Source organism: Mus musculus, chromosome 5 (genome assembly GCF_000001635.26).
Source record: "Mus musculus strain C57BL/6J chromosome 5, GRCm38.p6 C57BL/6J".
Taxonomy (NCBI): Eukaryota; Metazoa; Chordata; class Mammalia; order Rodentia; family Muridae; genus Mus; species Mus musculus.
Window position 1 is genome coordinate 97262689 of NC_000071.6, and position 7910 is coordinate 97270598.

Consider the following 7910-nt stretch of genomic DNA (forward strand, 5'->3'; position numbering starts at 1 on the left):
TCATAGGATGATGTCTGTCTTGCTTACAATTTGCCTCAAACCATGGAACAGTGTGTGGTATAGAGTTTGTGCTCCATAAATATTTATTTAACAAACTACTACATACCTACACATGCAGGTCAGAATCTAAATTCCCTGGGAGTTTGGAAAGAGAACAGATACTGTAGGGTGTAGTCATCTGGGTGAACTTCTCAGGAAATGACAGCTAGGGATAGAAACAATTCAACCATTGAGAACATAGGGGAGCAGAAGTGTTCAGTATGTTGGGTTGGGGACAGTGGAGTGAGCATGAATAAAGCCTACTCCTGGACACTGAGATCTGATGGCCGCTTTAGTTATTTTCACTTGGAATAGTATGAGGGGTGCTATTTATAGATTAAGTCAGACTTTCAGACTTCTTGGCCTACATTGGCTCTGAAGTTAGGAAGACCCTGGCCTGAGAGACTGGACAATGACATCAATGCCTTTGAATTTCCCTGAGGGTTGTCACTTAGGGCCAAGTCTCTCGAGGGGATCTATTGCACAGGAAGACTAGATAGTCAGAAGGCACTCTCCTCATGCTCCAGCCTTTTTGCTCGGTCCTGGGCTCTTGAACAGCCTACTTCTTGCCGTATCTGACTCCACGTTGATATTTGGGCAGGTGCCATAGGTACGCAAGCACCTGTGGAGAATAATGTATCGCAATTGCATGGGAAGATTATCTGGTGAGTACTGTAGACTAGACAGATTATGATAGTTTGAGAAAATACATCAGGGTTTGAAGAGAAGTTCAAATTGCTTCAAAGATGAAATCTTAGTGCAATTTCTGTTAAACCTGACACTTGGAACTATTTAGATATCTGCTTATGTAGTTCTTAAGTGTGGCATATTCCCGATATTAAGGAATATTTTTTAAACAACGGTGAAAGAAGAGGAGATAGGGAATTACTTTAAAAATATTCACTCACTCCCTGAATGTAGCCTTATCTTCGAAAGCCCCATAAGACTGTGGGCTGTGAATTACTGGGAACAATAAAACGTAAGTCTCAGAAGATGTAAGTATTGTTCTCTCTGGGGTTGCTGTTCCTTCAGGTTGCAGGCCATTGGCTCAGGCCACATAGATAGCAGAGGAAATAACAAGAACACTTACATTAAAAAACTCCAGACTTGAGAAGCAAGTTACCACAGCTAAGTTACAACCAGTTGCAGTAGCTCACATAGCAATTGCCTCCTTCCTTCAAACATCAAGTATGACAAAGATTAAGATGCACATTAGCTAAAATGGTTTAAAAAAAATCTGTGAATGCTAAATAAGAGGAATCACATTAGTCACCAGGCAAACAATTCATGCATTAATTTATACAAAGGCAGAAGTTATCCAGGAACTCAGATACAAGTAGAAACTGACTTTTCTCTCAATGCAAATAATGTACAAAAGGAAATGTTTATATATTTTATTTATTAAGTTAGAGTCTCCTTTAAAGAAAAGGGAAACAGCTGGGTAGTGGTGACACATGCCTTCAATCCCAGCACTTGGGAGGCAGAGGCTGGCCAATCTCTGAGTTTGAGGCCAGCCTGGTCCACAGAGTGAGTTCCAGGACAGCCAGGGCTACACAGAAAAACCCTGTCTCGAAAAAAAAAAAAAGAAAGAAAGAAAGAAAAGGAGAGGAGAGGAGAGGAGAGGAGAGGAGAGGAGAGGAGAGGAGAGGAGAGGAGAGGAGAGGAGAGGAGAGGAGAGGAGAGGAGAGGGAAACAATATCTTTTAGTACCAGAAAATCCTCAAATCCCTAGCAAGTGAACCTCCAAGCATCCTAGAAGTCATGAGCTGCCGTGGCTGGTCTGTGGCTGTTTGCTGGCTTGTTTCTAGATGGTATCTCTGCTCCTAGAACTTTTGACTGTAGCTGCGACATCTCTCATCCAGATGAGCACCAGGGTTGATTCCACTGATCTGCCTGGCTAGGGTGAGTGTTCACTCTCTCCATCCTCTTCCTCACCACTCCGTGTCTGTTCCTCCTGAAACTGCAGGTTCATCTGCTTTCCTGGAATAGAAGAGGCCCTGTTTGTAGTCAAGAATCCAGGAGAAAGAGCCCGGGAGTCAAAGCCGGTTGTCAACCCAGTCCTGTCCCGCACTCACCTGCCTCTTCTTTTTTTGCTTTCAACATGACAGATGCCGCTGTGTCCTTTGCCAAGGACTTCTTGGCCGGTGGAGTGGCCACAGCCATCTCCAAGACAGCGGTAGCACCCATCGAGAGGGTCAAGCTGCTGCTGCAGGTGCAGCATGCCAGCAAGCAAATCACGGCAGATAAGCATTACAAGGGCATCAAAGACTGCGTGGTTCGTATCCCCAAGGAACAGGGAGTCCTGTCCTTCTGGCGTGGGAACCTGGCCAATGTCATCAGATACTTCCCCACCCAGGCTCTCAACTTTTCCTTCAAAGATAAATACAAGCAGATCTTTCTGGGTGGTGTGGACAAGAGGACCCAGTTCTGGCGCTACTTTGCAAGGAACCTGGCATCAGGTGGTGCCGCTGGAGCTACATCTTTGTGCTTTGTGCACCCTCTTGATTTTGCCCGTACCCGTCTAGCAGCTGATGTGGGCAAAGCTGGAGCTGAAAGGGAATTCAAAGGCCTTGGTGACTGCCTGGTTAAGATCTACAAATCTGATGGAATTAAGGGCCTGTACCAAGGCTTTAATGTGTCAGTACAGGGCATTATCATCTACAGAGCTGCCTACTTTGGTATCTATGACACTGCAAAGGGAATGCTCCCAGATCCCAAGAATACTCACATCTTCATCAGCTGGATGATTGCACAGTCTGTCACTGCTGTCGTTGGCCAGACTTCCTATCCTTTTGACACGGTTCGCCGTCGTATGATGATGCAGTCTGGACGCAAAGGAACTGATATCATGTACACAGGCACGCTTGACTGCTGGCGGAAGATCGCGCGCGATGAAGGGAGCAAGGCTTTTTTCAAGGGCGCACGGTCCAACGTTCTCAGAGGCATGGGTGGCGCCTTTGTGCTTGTCTTGTACGATGAGATCAAGAAGTTCACATAATTAAGTCCTAGGTGTTCTCCCCGAGAACGGGCATGTTGTATGATATACCATATCTTGAACATTCTGGACAGACTCTCTGGGCTTGTCTGTTTTATCAGTGGCAACTATTTACCAGTTGAAAAGTGAGAAGCAATAATATTCATCTGACCCGTTTTCTCTTAAAGCCATTTCCATAATGACAATGATGATGGGACTCAATTATATTTTTTATTTCAGTCACTCCTGATAATAAAAAATTGAAGAAATAAAAATACCTAAAACCAAAACCAAAAAAAAAAAAGCATCCAGGAGAAACTGTTCTCCCCTGCCAGGACATCCAAACAATCTCTCGAAGAAAGATGGGTGCCGACCACCCAAGGAAGCAGGAATTCTGATTTTAGGCATAAGCTTTTAAAAGCATTTTTGGTAACTAACTTATGTGCCCAAATGCTGTCATTGTTAGCTGATATGTCATCTGTCAGGAAATAAAGACCAGAGATGGTATCAATAGAAACTTTTAAGTTATCTTACTGTTTTCTTTGGATCATGTCATCCCCATTTAGTCACTGGAAATGGCAGGTATAGAGTTAAGAGGAAGAGGAAGCAAGTAATGCCTACATTTTCCTTTGTCCTTACTAGTGGTGTGTGTGTGTGTGTGTGTGTGTGTGTGGAGAGAGAGAGAGAGAGAGAGAGAGAGAGAGAGAGAGAGAGAGAGAGAGAGAGAGAGATTGTTTGGGAATGTGTTTGTCTTTCTTAGTGTTAGTATGTGTGTGTGCATACTTGCACATGTGTCTACAGATGCACATGTATGTGTGTGTGTGTGTGTGTGTGTGTGTGTGTGTGTGTGTGCATGTGGAGGTCAGAAGTTATTGTCTAGTACTTTTCTTCCTCCACTTTATATATTCAATTAATTCAGAGCTCACCAATTCAACTAATTCATCTAGTGAGCTTGCTCTGGGGCATTTTGTTTCTGTATCAGGAGGGCTGGGATCCCAGATGGGCCAGTATGCCTCCTGGACATCCGTGTGGGAACTGGGGATTAGAACTCTGACCCACAATCTTACACAGCAAGTAATCTACCAAGTGAATCAGTGCAGCAGCCCTGCCCGAAATGCAAAGCTTATCTCAGCGTTGATATCCAGGCAGTGGCTGGTTTGAGCTGTAATTTTTGCCTCATAACTGTAAGAATGATATTTTCAGTATTCTTGGTGGAGTAACTCATTCCTTAGGTTGTCCCCATGCAAGTTTCAGCTCTTCTTGTGTTCCTCCTGATACCATGGAGACCTTGAAGCTGAGAGTTCTAACTATAGCGCTCGACAGCCTGAGTATACAGCCTCTTCAGAGGTGACCACTGTAAAAGATCAGCACCACTGTTATTCTTATATTTTTGGTTGTGAGCCTAGCCTTTAACGGCTGAGCCATCTCTCCAGCCCACTGTTATTCTTTAGTCTTATAATTATCTCTCATTCCTTTTGATAACATTTAATACAATGAGAATTCATGTGGATTGAGCCAAAGGCACTTTTTTTCTTTTTTTAACCTCAGGATAGAAGCTGTGCCTAAGGCTCTCACTGGATGCTGGGTTATCCTTCCCCATAATTCCAGCTGCTCTTGCTCAAGTAATGTGTACAAGATTCCAAGACACTGCCCCTCTGGCTTATAATTTTTTCAGGGTGGACCAATTGTATATTTTGGTTAAACGTGATCTTTCCTTTAGGATCTAAACTAGGGATTTATCTCACCCTCTTGGGCTTCCATTTTTGTCATCATTGTTGTTCTGGTCAATATAATAAAATTTACTTAATAAATAAGTTGTATTATTATTATTATTATCCACAAATTAGTCATACAAACCTAGCAGTGGTGTAGTTTAATAAAGAAGGGGATGAGAATGCTGGAGAAAGTAACTGTCATTGTGTGCCTACACTGGAAAATAGAAGTTCAGTATGCTTCTGTTTTTGAGAGTGGACACTAATTAGCTCATCTGAGGAATGTGATTAATATTAATAGCATGTAAATGATCATACAATTAAATGGATTCACTCTAAGCTCAAATCTGTGGTGTATCACACAAGACTTATGACTATAGCGCACAGGACTGGTCAGTGTCTCCTGTAGAGAACAGAGAGTGTAGGATGGAGTTTTGTGAAGGGAATTATCCCTAAGAAGTGATAATTAAATTGTCTCTTTCAAGTTGGCTTCTTGAGAAAATATTTCCTTTAACTTAGATGAAAGGCAAAGTTTATTGCTTGTCTTACTATGATTGTGGCCAGGTTTTATAATAACAATTGATAACCAGGTGGAAATCTTATAAAGAGTTGAAGTTAATATGCAAAGGGATAAATAACATTTGAAAATATTTCTCTGTAGGATTGTCCCCCATGCCTGGGGAATGGTCTGTGCATCTGAGCAAAGAGTGAAGGATAAAAATTGAGAAAATGTAGGGACAAATGATGCAAAATGTCCTTTGATTATTGATATTTAGTAATCTTTGGATCTAATGGTCATGACAAATTTTAAATCTCCTTTGCCAACTGCCATGGTCCAGATCTATGAGTACAGCCAAAGTCTGATTTTTTTCTTAGTTTTATTCTTTTATAATCATAAGGTATGTTTTTGAATCCTGGACCTTTTTTATTTTTAGTTTAAAAATAGATGGTATAAGTCTTACATATGAACCATGGAATTGTTAAATTATATATTTAATAATTGTTTAATTGGGGGGAAGAATGGGTATTAAATTTAGGATATTTAATATCTTTCCAGATATGAACATATACGTTGCTAGACCAAATCAGCTGTATATTTGCAAATGCTCCTTTTGCATATATATAGAACTGCAACAAAGAGCCCTCCCTCCTCATTTGAAATTCTAGAACTGCCAATCAATGAACTGTGTATATCTGTATTGTCCTAAAACTCCAGTTAAGAGGTTATTAACTAAAGCATCCTGATCCGCACACACAGTTTTCAGAAGATCGTCTGCAAGACCATTTTATAGAAATCAGTTCTTGCTGTTTTGTGTGTGAGTTCAGGTCGGAGTCTTCGGAAGCTTTGAGTAAAATAGCAAAGTGAGAGTTAAGACTGCTGTTCCAAGTGGAAACCTAGATGCAACAGTGAGAACATATTAGCTTCCACTCAAGATGGCAAGAGGGCTTTGGGGTCATACTGAGATCATGTGTGCTCTTTAAGTTAGTGTGTTGTAGATGAAATATTGGAGTTTGTCATGATGAGTGAAGAAATGCAATAACGACCCTTCAGATCTCTCAGACACTGAGCCACCAACCAGGAAGCATACAGGAGCTGGTTTGAGCCCTTCCCAGCCCCACCCCACCCCATCCCACCCACCCTCGGACACATATACAGCAGAGGACTGCCTGGTCTGGCCTCAGTGAGAAAAGATGCTCCTAACCCTTGAGAGACTTGAGGCCCTGGGGAGTTGGGAAGCCTGGTGGAGGTGGGGTGTTGGGGACATTGTCTTGGAGACAGAGGAGGTGAAGAAATGGGAAGAGGAAGTGTGGGAGGGCGGACCAGGAGTGGGGTAATGAGTGGACGGTAAAAAAAAAAAAGTAATTAAAAAAGAATTTATATTCTACCCTTTAAAAGAGAAAATGTGTTATACTAAGAGGAAACTAAATATAAGACAGAGAAATATACATATTCATATATCTGAGGGATGTGTGTATATATATGCATACACACATATATGGTACATGTGTTTTCTCTATAAAGACAAAAATATTTTATGAGATCACAAATTTATAGTTTATGTAACTGGCTGTGTGCCTGAGTTCTAGCATTGTCTATGACCTTGAAATAGACACACAGCATGTCTGTCAACTCCTCTGGTCTGCAGCACACAGTTTTCTATTATATATATATATATGATACATTAGCTAGGGAGGCACCTTTTCCTGTCATCTGCTCACACCCCATGACTCTTCTCCTAGGTGAATAATTTCTCTGAACAACTCAGTCCATACCCTGGTGCTTCAGGGACGTTGTGAAGTTTGGGGTAGAAATTTAGGGCAGTCCTTCCTTTTCCTTCACATTTTGGAAGTTCAAAGAAGAAATTATACACACATGCTGTGGTCATGATTAACTACAGTGAACAGCAAGGAGACCAAGAGACCATAAGGTAGTTTCCATTAAGGGGAAATTTTACTCCAGGGGCACATTACAGTTAAGTTCCTTGCTTAACAGACTTGTAGTTTATGAGTCTCTGACCTTGTGTTGTTGGCTTTCCTTATAGAATCCGACACTGTGCTGTGTCCTCTTGTTTTACCTGCTCTGCATATAAAGAGAATAAACAAACAGTTATGAGCTTTGTCCTGGGAGGGGGAGTGAAGTTGATGTGTAAGTCATTTCTTAGAAATGTACTGTTGTTAAATTCTATTTCCTGATTCTCTCACAGCTGTGTCACATTTCCCTTAGAAAGTACCTCAGTAGAAATAGCTGAACACATCTTGAGTGAAGTCAGCATGTAGGTTCTCTGAACTCAGTTTTAAAGAAAACCCACAAGCCAGATCATCTCCTAATTTTATAGGCAAAACTCAAAACAAGGATCAGATCGAATGTGCTTCCCAGGATGCAGGTAAGAGCGGTTGGAGCAGAAACTGTCTTATTCCTGAATGAGATTATCAGCCACAAGACAGTTTATTTTTCTTCCTTTTTTTTTTGTTTTTGTTTTTGTTTTACCAGTATGCTGGACTAATCATTTTTGCAATGTTAAATAAATACTTGCATAGTGAGGACACAGAACAATCAGACTAGTAGCATACATATTTCTCTTTAAGGTATTAAAAAATTCTATTGTCTATTTATGGCAACAATTAAAATCCTGGTCAGGCTAAAGGGTGAGAATCTTAAACGACTCTCTTCCTGACACCCTTTAT

General features: G+C 41.4%; 1 pseudogene; it reads left to right on the forward strand.

Moving 5' to 3' along the window:
- Gm5560 (predicted pseudogene 5560) lies at window positions 2063-3299 on the forward strand (annotated as a pseudogene).